This window comes from Anabrus simplex, chromosome 1, assembly GCF_040414725.1.
Source record: "Anabrus simplex isolate iqAnaSimp1 chromosome 1, ASM4041472v1, whole genome shotgun sequence".
NCBI lineage: Eukaryota > Metazoa > Arthropoda > Insecta > Orthoptera > Tettigoniidae > Anabrus > Anabrus simplex.
Window position 1 is genome coordinate 54,955,064 of NC_090265.1, and position 9,480 is coordinate 54,964,543.

Consider the following 9,480-nt stretch of genomic DNA (forward strand, 5'->3'; position numbering starts at 1 on the left):
TGTTACAATGTGTGCTCCTGTTTTATGTATCATAATGCTGAACTTGTATCATCTACTGTATATAAACATGGTGATTTTGTCCATGCCTCGTTCTTCGTTTTAATCTCAGATTAGATGTATAAAAGTCAGAAGTGGTGCTCGGATCAATATTTGTCTTTTTGTCCGGGATGTTTGTTTGAACATCACAGAAAAATGACATGACTGAAATTTTTGAAATTCTGTATGTTCAGGAATGTCTGGGGAGTGCACTAGGCTAAATATTATTTGATTAGTATACATTTCAGTAGCAAAGTTACAGAACCAAAACATGAAATGACAAATTGCTCTATATATTAAAAAAGAGTTTAAATATAATTTCTGCCCTGTTATGTTTCCTGTCATTTTGCTTTACAAATGATAATGATGATGATGGAGATATTTTCAATTTCATTTATCACAAAATCCAAATATCTCCAGAAACGTTTGTGCCATCTAAAACCTCTACATAATGGAAGCTGTAAGAACTATAATTTCCTGTCATTCATCTCTCGTACATTTTAAGTTCAAATCCGTCAAGACCAGTCATGATATAGAGTTAATGGCAATGATGGTCATTGAATACCTGCCAACTTTCCCGATTTAGGCGGGAGACTCCTGATTTTTGATAGTTTTTTCCACCTCCCGATTATTCTATTATTTCTCCCGATTTTAGCTTATTTTTTGGTGAACTTCAAACATTTGTTTTCAAATCCCGCCATTTCAGCTTTTTTTACGCCAGTGGCCAGAAGTCCTTCGCTCATTGGCCGCTTTCAAACGAAATGAAAATGAAAACCTACAACCTGTTTTCCAGTCATTGACCGGGTCAGGGATGGAATGAATAAATCATATATAGGGTATTACTTCGATGGGGTTGCCACTCCCAAAGTGATTTAGTAATGACTGACAGAGGCGATGAAATGAGGATGGAGAGTGTTGCTGGAATGAAAGATGACAGGGAAAACCGGAGTACCCGGAGAAAAACCTGTCCCGTCTCCGCTTTGTCCAGCACAAATCTTGCTTGGAGTGACCAGGATTTGAACCACGGTATCCAGCAGTGAGAGGCGGACACGCTGCCGTCTGAGCCACGGAGGCTCCATTCAAACGAAATATTGATGTTTATTAATGCAAGAAATGTGCGCAAATGTGCGATGTTTATTGAAACCTGTATATCGTGGTGCGTATATCGATTGTCAGTCTCTCATTCTCTCATGTTATGTTCATGTTCGTTCACATTTCACATCAGTCTAGTCGATTCTAGAGACTAGTCGCTAGACATGGAGTCTTTTTTAGTAATTTAGTGACAGAATTTCAATTAAAATGACTAGTGACTTTTCTAGAGATTTTAGGAGCCATTTGGAGACAATTCTAATTTTAATTTATCTCAATATAAGTAAAATAAGTTTTGTCTGTACATTGCTGAGAATTTAAAAAGAATGATATTTATGTACCGGTCGTGACCACAGTACCTAACAAGGGGAAATACACGTTTTAATTTTCCGTAATTTCTGTCCGTCTGTATGTATGTATATATGTGTGCTCATCACGAGAAGACGGCTAAAGAGAAAGTAATGAAAATCGGTATATGAAGTTCGGGAATAAGTCGCTACAATCTAGGCCATGAATAATTTTATTCACGCTGAGTGAAATGGTAGTTTAGGGGAAGGACTAAAATTTAATTCCCAAATATTTGTTATTATTGGCCCTATTGATAAATACTACATAACTAAAATTTCCTATCATTTGTGTCTTATACATTTTTACCATACCGGCTATAATAACAGAAATATTAGTGAATTTGTATTTTTAACCGAGCTTGATAGCTGCAGTTGCTTAAGTGCGGCCAGTATTCAGTATTCGGGAGATAGTGGGTTCGAACCCCACTGTCGGTAACCCTGAAGGTGGTTTTCTGTGGTTTCCCATTTTCACACCAGGCAAATGCTGGGGCTGTACCTTAATTAAGGCCACGGCTGCTTCCTTCCCACTCCTAGACATTTCCTGTCCCATCGTCGCCATAAGACCTATCTGTGTCGGTGCGACGTAAAGATTTTGGATTTTTGTTGCTAAGTCCATATCAGCGCCGAGGTGCAAGCAAATGGCTAAACAGAATTTAATGAAAATCTATATGTAAAGTCGGGGAATAAGGAACTACAATCTACGCTGTAAATAATTTTATTCACCCTGTTCAAAATGGTAGCTGGTACCTATCTTATTGGTCATATTGAAAAGTACTACATAACAAGAGTTATAGAGAATACAATTTCAGATTATATCTTATTCAATTTTACCATACTGACTATAATATTATTGGTGATGGTGATTAAATTGTGAAGAATGAGAAAAAAGTCATGAAGGAAAGATTGCTTGAATAATAACTTCTTTTGTTACTCTCACTGCAAGACAAGAGACTTCACCTTAGAATCAACGATTAATATGCTTACCTACACACAACTCTAGCTTCGTCGCTTTTGACCAGCTCAATCAATCACTACTGATCTGCATTTAGGTTAAATGATTGCAAAGAAATTGGAAATTTATTGAACATCTCCCTTGGTAAGTTATTCCAATCCCTAACTCCCCTTCCTATAAACGAATATTTGCCCCAATTTGTCCTCTTGAACTCCAACTTTATCTTCATATTGTGATCTTTCCTACTTTTAAAGACACCACTCAAACTTATTCATCTACTGATGTCCTCCCACGCCATCTCTCCTCTGACAGCTCGGAACATACCATTTAATCGAGCAGCTCGTCTCCTTTCTCCCAAATCTTCCCAGCCCAAACTTTGCAACATTTTTGTAACGCTACTCTTTTGTCGGAAATCGCCCAGAACAAATCAAGCTGCTTTTCTTTGGATTTTTTCCAGTTCTTGAATCAAGTAATCCTGGTGAGGGTCCCGTCCACTGGAAACCATACTCTAGTTGGGGGTCTCACCAGAAACAAATATGCTCTCCTTTACATCCTTACTACAACCCCTAAAAACACGTCAACAAAACTTTCAGTTCGTAGTAACATCAGAACATCACATCAAATGAGATGGTTCATAGGAGTCCAAATCAAATTTGAACATCAACTAAGAGCTACCAGCTTTCACACCATTAATTAAGTGAAAATATTGTACCATATTTTATTGACATTTAGATCATGCACATGACTGATTATTCATCAGTATTAAGACTACCATTTAATGACATTTTAAATGTCAATGTTTACCATCACATTTAAACAATAATTACCTATTCGTCTGAGGCCTAGATGGTATAAAAGAAACAAATAACACAAGAAATTAAAACTTCTCACAAGGTTAACCTGTGAAGAGATCCCAATATAAAATGGCTGTACCAGAACAGACTTAATAATCTTACACAGATGACACCAGTTAGTGACAACATGGACATGGAGTGGTCTAATTTGTGTTCAGTTTTAAAGCGGTCTGATCTTGAGAGTTTGGGAGTTAAGAAAAAATGGCAGAGAAAAAAAGGGTTTAAGAATCTGGGATGAAGAGATTGAAAAAGTTATTTCAGACAAAAGAAATACTTATAAAATTTTTTGTCAACTAGTAAATTAGAAGATGAAATAGAGTATCACCACAAGAGAGCAATAGCAAAAAGGGAAGTACGGAAAAAGCACAGAAAGAGTTGGGAAAACTTTGTTTCACACCTGGAGACTGATATAACAAGACCACAACCACAGACCTATAAAATACTCAAGAAACTGAATAATAATGTAAAAGAAGACATACACATTAATGCAATACCTCAAACGGAGTGGCTCATTTATTTTCGGAACCTTTGGAGGGGTTCAAATATTGAACCATTTCTTCTGCCAACATCTCTTAACAAGTTTTCGGAAACCATTACACTAGTAGCTAGTACTCAGAAAACTTAGAAATGGAAAAGCATCTGGAGAAGACTCAGTAAATGCAGAATTATTCAAGTACTCCAGTGACATCTTCAAGCAAAGATTTCTCAAAAACATCAATTTAATTTGAAATGGCAACAGACCACCAGAGAACTGGGAAAAAGTTAGAGTTATTCCTCTTCACAAAAAGGCCAGTTTGAAAGATTGTGGAAATTACAGAGGGATAAGTGTACTCAACTCAGGTTACAAAATTTAACTTAATATTGTGAAAGAAAAATTATTCAGGTATTATGAAAATGTGATTGGAAATGAACAACATGGATTTAGAAAGGGACGCTCATGTGCTGATGCTTACTTTACCTTGAAAATCTTGGTAGAAAAACACAGAGAATTTGACTTGGTAACTCACATATCATTTGTTGATTTTAAGAAAGCCTTTGACCTAGTTAACAGGAACAGACTTCTTAATATCTTAGCAGAAGATAATATCCCACAACAGTTAATGGATAACATATACAACATGTACAACATGTACAGTGACAACCTTATTGCAGTAAAGTTAGGTAATCATCAGACTGAATGGGAACCGATCAGCAGAGATGTGAGACAAGGTTATGGACTTTCTCCTCATCATCATCATTTCCCTTTATCCAGCTGTAGCCGGGTAGGGGCAAATATGGTTCCTCTCCACTTTCTTCGGTCTTTCCACCACTCCTCCTCCAACACTGTGTCCCACTCCAGGTTTCTTTCTATAATGCTGCGTTGGATGGTATCCTTCCATCTCAATCGTGGTCGTACATGGCCTCTCCTTCCTTGGATTTGCATTTCCATCACCTTTTTTTGGCATTCTTTCGTCGCTCATTCGCTTTATGTGCCCAAACCATCTTAGTCGGCTCTTCTCTATTCTATCATTCATTTTTTCCACTCCAATTTCTTCCCGGATTTTCTCATTCCTTATTTTGTCTCTTCTACTCTTCTGTATCATACTCCTCAAGAATTTCATTTCGGCTGCCTGTATTCGACTCTCTTCCTTCTTTGTCATTGTCCAAGTTTCTGCTCCGTAAGTTGTTATGGGTACGTAATACATCTTGTACATAGTATCCTTTGCTTCCATTGGCACATCTTTGTCCCATAACATATTTCTTACACTATGATAGAAACAACTTCCAGCTTGAATCCTTTTACTAATCTCAGCATCCAGTCGAGCATTCTCCATTAATTCACTCCCCAGGTATTTAAACGTTTCCACTACTTCCAGGGGCTTGTCTGTAAGTCTAATCTGTGGATTGAAAATAAGTGTAGAAAAGAGTAAAACTCTTGTTATGACTAGAGGGGAGAAAGAAGGGAAAGGTCAGATTAGACTTTCTCCTATATGAACAATATAATGCAGGAATGGAGGCATGGAAGGCATGGTTCAATCCCAGTCACCAGATATCTCACACAACTAGATGCCATAATCTTTGCTGATGATGTTGCGTTGGTAGCATCATCAGAAAATGATCTTCATTGGTCAGTATTTAATCTCCAGAAAGTCTCTTCAAAATTCGACATGATCATTTCACCACAAAAGAGCAAAATAATGGCCTTTAAGGGAAGGATCCTATCCCCAGTAAAATCTGTTTAGATAATAAAATTTTGGAAAGAGTCAACAAATTCAATTATCTGGGATACAATTTATCTTACCAAGGGGAAATTGATATCTCTGCAAAAATAATCAAATTTACCAGAACAGGAATCATAAATCACATCATGAAGCCATCTCTTGTCCAAAAACACACTCGCTTACGTCTTTATAACACTTTAGCCAGACCAACCCTTTGCTACGGCAGTGAGGCATGGACAATAAGAACTCAAGACATTTCCAGAATTACAGCGCGTGAAATGACATTCATGCACAGAACAGCAGGCTATACAAAATGGGATCGTATAAGAAATGGAGATATTCTTAAGGGACTGAATGTGAAACCAGTAATCAATTACATCTATGATTACCAAGAAAACTGGAAGTGTCACGTGCAAAGGATGGAATCTGGAAGACTACCAAAGGAGATCGTACACTATCAACCAAGAGGACAAAGATCTATAGGATGTCCAATGAAGCGATGGAAAGAAAATGCAAGCCCGTAATGGGCCACGGCCCATTACTTGGAAGAAGAAAAAGGATGATGATGATGATGATGATGATGATGATGATGATAACCTCTCCTTCCCAGGATGAACAAACCTGTTCCCACAGATGAGGCTCTGTCGACCGAGTCACGGCGGTATAACCGTTACATCAATTACGGAGGAAATGCTGTAATTTCAGCTAGTCCATTAGCTGAAAGGTGGCAGCTCCACCGGTGGTCTTACTTCCTTCAGGCTAGCAACCCGTTGGAAGGACAGTTGATTGCTTTCAAGTTGTTCGGTCTTGTTTTCGAGTTGCTTACTCGTGTTGAACGAGGCCTAGCTCTTCCCACAGTCCACGAAATGTACTTCATTAAGTGCAAAGGGAAGGCCAACATAATGTACATTACATACTTCATTTATTCACAAAACTATTTACACTGTACAAAATATACATTAGTACGCCGTGGTCCACGTTGTAGCACACAAACACAATACCGTTACCCACGCTCGTCCAAGTCTCGGGACTCGCTGACGCTGGTGAGGCGCGTGAATCTGTCCTCCTTCCACTGGGGTTGTAGCAGTCTGATTGTGCTGACCTCTGACGAAAAAAACACATGGCGTTCAACACAAGTCTTGCAAAAAGGAAAATGCAAGACCGTAACGGGACACATGGCCCAATACTTGGAAGGAAGATCATGATGATTGGTCATATCGAAAAGTACTACATAAAAAAAGTGATAGAGAATACAATTTCTGATTATATTTTATTCAGTTTTACCGTACTGACTATAATAATATTTGTGATGGTGATTAAATTGTGAATGAGAAAAAAGTCATGAAGAAACGATCGCTTGAATAATAACTTACTGTGTTACTCTCGCTGCACTTCGGAATGTTTTTCAGTTTTTAACAACTTGCTAGTTAAATATTATCATGTATCAACTGTCCGGCTCCATGGCTAAATGGTTAGCATGCTGGCCTTAGGTCACAAGGGTCCCGGGTTCGATTCCCGGCAGGATTGGTAATTTTAACCTTCATTGGTTAATTTTGCTGGCACGGGGGCTGGGCGTATGTGTTGTCTTCATCATTTCATCCTCATCACGACGTGCAGGTCGCCTATGGGCGTCAAATCAAAAGACCTGCACCTGGAGAGCCGAACATGTCCTCGGACACTCCCGGCACTAAAAGCCATACGCCATTTCATTTCATGTATCAACTTCCTTAAATTCACAAGTTCACAATTAACTGTTGTATTATTCACCTTATTCTTAGTTACAAGCCTTGTAAAACCACTAATTTAATAATTTTTTTTGCCACATGTTAATTTTATACGCGACCTTTTAGGATTTTTTTTAATACAGTCCTATTTTAACATTAATTTATAAGTCAATCAGGTGCCTGATTTTATTTTTTAAGGTCAAATCATGGCTGATGATGCCTACATAAAGGCAAAACATGTACCATATTTTAAAATAATGTCAACAAAAAATTTTTTAATGACAAAGTCCTAATTGTTTGTGTTTAATGTATTGATTAGGTGGATAAAATAATAAAATAAATTTTTGTTATTATATAAAGTCAAAAACCGTAGTACTTTCCATCAAAAGTAAGAAAATGTGCTGTTTTTCATTTTATCAAATATTTCATATGACAGCATTGCTTTTAATCGCAACATTCATACTGGCGTCATTGTAATGACCCATGTTGACTGTTGACTTCAGTTGAGAAAGCTATAAGGACAGTCTTTCCGAGACCCCCTGTGGGTGGGGGGCGCAGACGAAGAATACACCCACCGTATCCCCTGCCTGTCGTAAGAGGCGACTAAAAGATGCGACCAAGGAATGATCAAATTAGAACCATGAGACTACTTGTAATTAGTGCCATCACGCAGGGAACACCGTGGGTCGCATTTACTTGCGCGCAGTACAACTATGTTAGGTACGCAATAGGTTTGTGATTAGTAGTGACTGTGTGTGAAACGGGATGTGGGTCCTACAGTACCTGTGATTCATACCCCTATATGAGCGACACCATGGTTCTGCCTTACCTATGCTCATTTCCTAGTATGTGAGGAATACCACGGAATAGTGCGAGTCCCTGTGGTTAGTCCACTTCTGTGCGGAATGCCATAGGTTTCCGTTGCCTGTAAATAGCGCCACAATGTGCGAAACACCATAGGTCTGTGTTACATGTCCGTATTACACTACCTGTGAATAGTACCATAATGTGTGGAATACTAAGAGTCTACGCTACTCTTGATTAGTACCGCAACATGACCAATAGCATGGTTCTACTTTCCTAGCGATAAATACCATTATGAGAGGCCAGTGACCTGGATTTTGGATGCGTTTCAACAATAAGTATAATCGATTCAGCATCGTGCTATAGGAGCAGTCCCTTGGTCAGTAATACTATTGTTTTGTGCCAGCTTCTGTGCATGTGAGGCACTGTGGGTCAGATCCACTGATCGTTTTAAATTCATCTCCATCCATTCATTCTTTGTCCTCACACTTTGAATTCTGGTCAGTGGAGGATTTTGGACTTTTAATTTGTCATTTCATTTCGTCTCATTTTGTGGCATTAGGGGCCGATGACCTTGATGTTAGGCCCCTTTAAACAAACATCAATCATCAGTCAGTCTTTCTGAGAATTCCTTAGTGAAGCACGAGTACATCAGCTAGTTGCTTAATACAGATAGCATTGCCCTTTGCATAATCACACGGGCGCTTGATGCAATATATTAATCTATGCATTTGCTAAGTAATGGCATGACTGATTCACACGTGTGGAGCATGAATTCATTCTATTTTTGTTTGGAAGGCTTATCAGAGACTGATCATCTCATTCATGTACTTCCTGTGAGGGAATAGAGATGTGTAATTTTTAACCTTGTAGCCTCGTATGGCAACAGTTGGGCTTTGAGACAATAAGTGTTATAAATATATTGTAGTACTGTATTGCACAAGACATGTAAATAAGCAATTTTGACCAGTTGTATCTCCTGATTTCTCCTGATTTTCATATCAAAACCTCCTGATCTTTGGTTTTGTAAAGTTGGCAGGTATGTCATTATTTTTACAAGGTACAAAACTACATGATCACCAGCTCATATTGGTCATGAAGATAATTGGAAAAATTATCAAAATGAGAGGGGGAAACACTATGAAATCTAATATGAGGAAAGACAGTTGTGAAAGGAGGTAGAAATTAATTTCCTTGAACTTGATTACCTTAATAGTAAGGAGCCAGAAGAAAACTAAATTCACTAGACTACAATGTCTTAAGCCTGTAAAACTAATTGACAATTACATTGCACTGGCTGTTATTGAGATGAGCGCGCGCGCGCGCTCTCTCTCTCTCTCTCATCCACTGTGTAGCATTCATTACCACTGCAATTGTTTAAAAATTGACCCATCGACAACTGGTTCAACAGCTGGCATCATACAAGGAAAGAATGAAATTTTCGTAATTTACTAGCAGTACCCACAGCTCCAC

At 38.3% G+C, this 9,480-nt stretch overlaps 1 protein-coding gene across 1 annotated transcript in view; it reads left to right on the plus strand.

Moving 5' to 3' along the window:
- LOC136884060 (intermembrane lipid transfer protein Vps13) overlaps positions 1-9,480 on the plus strand; it is an 816,621-nt gene that overhangs the window by 329,401 nt on the left and 477,740 nt on the right. The window lies entirely within an intron of this gene.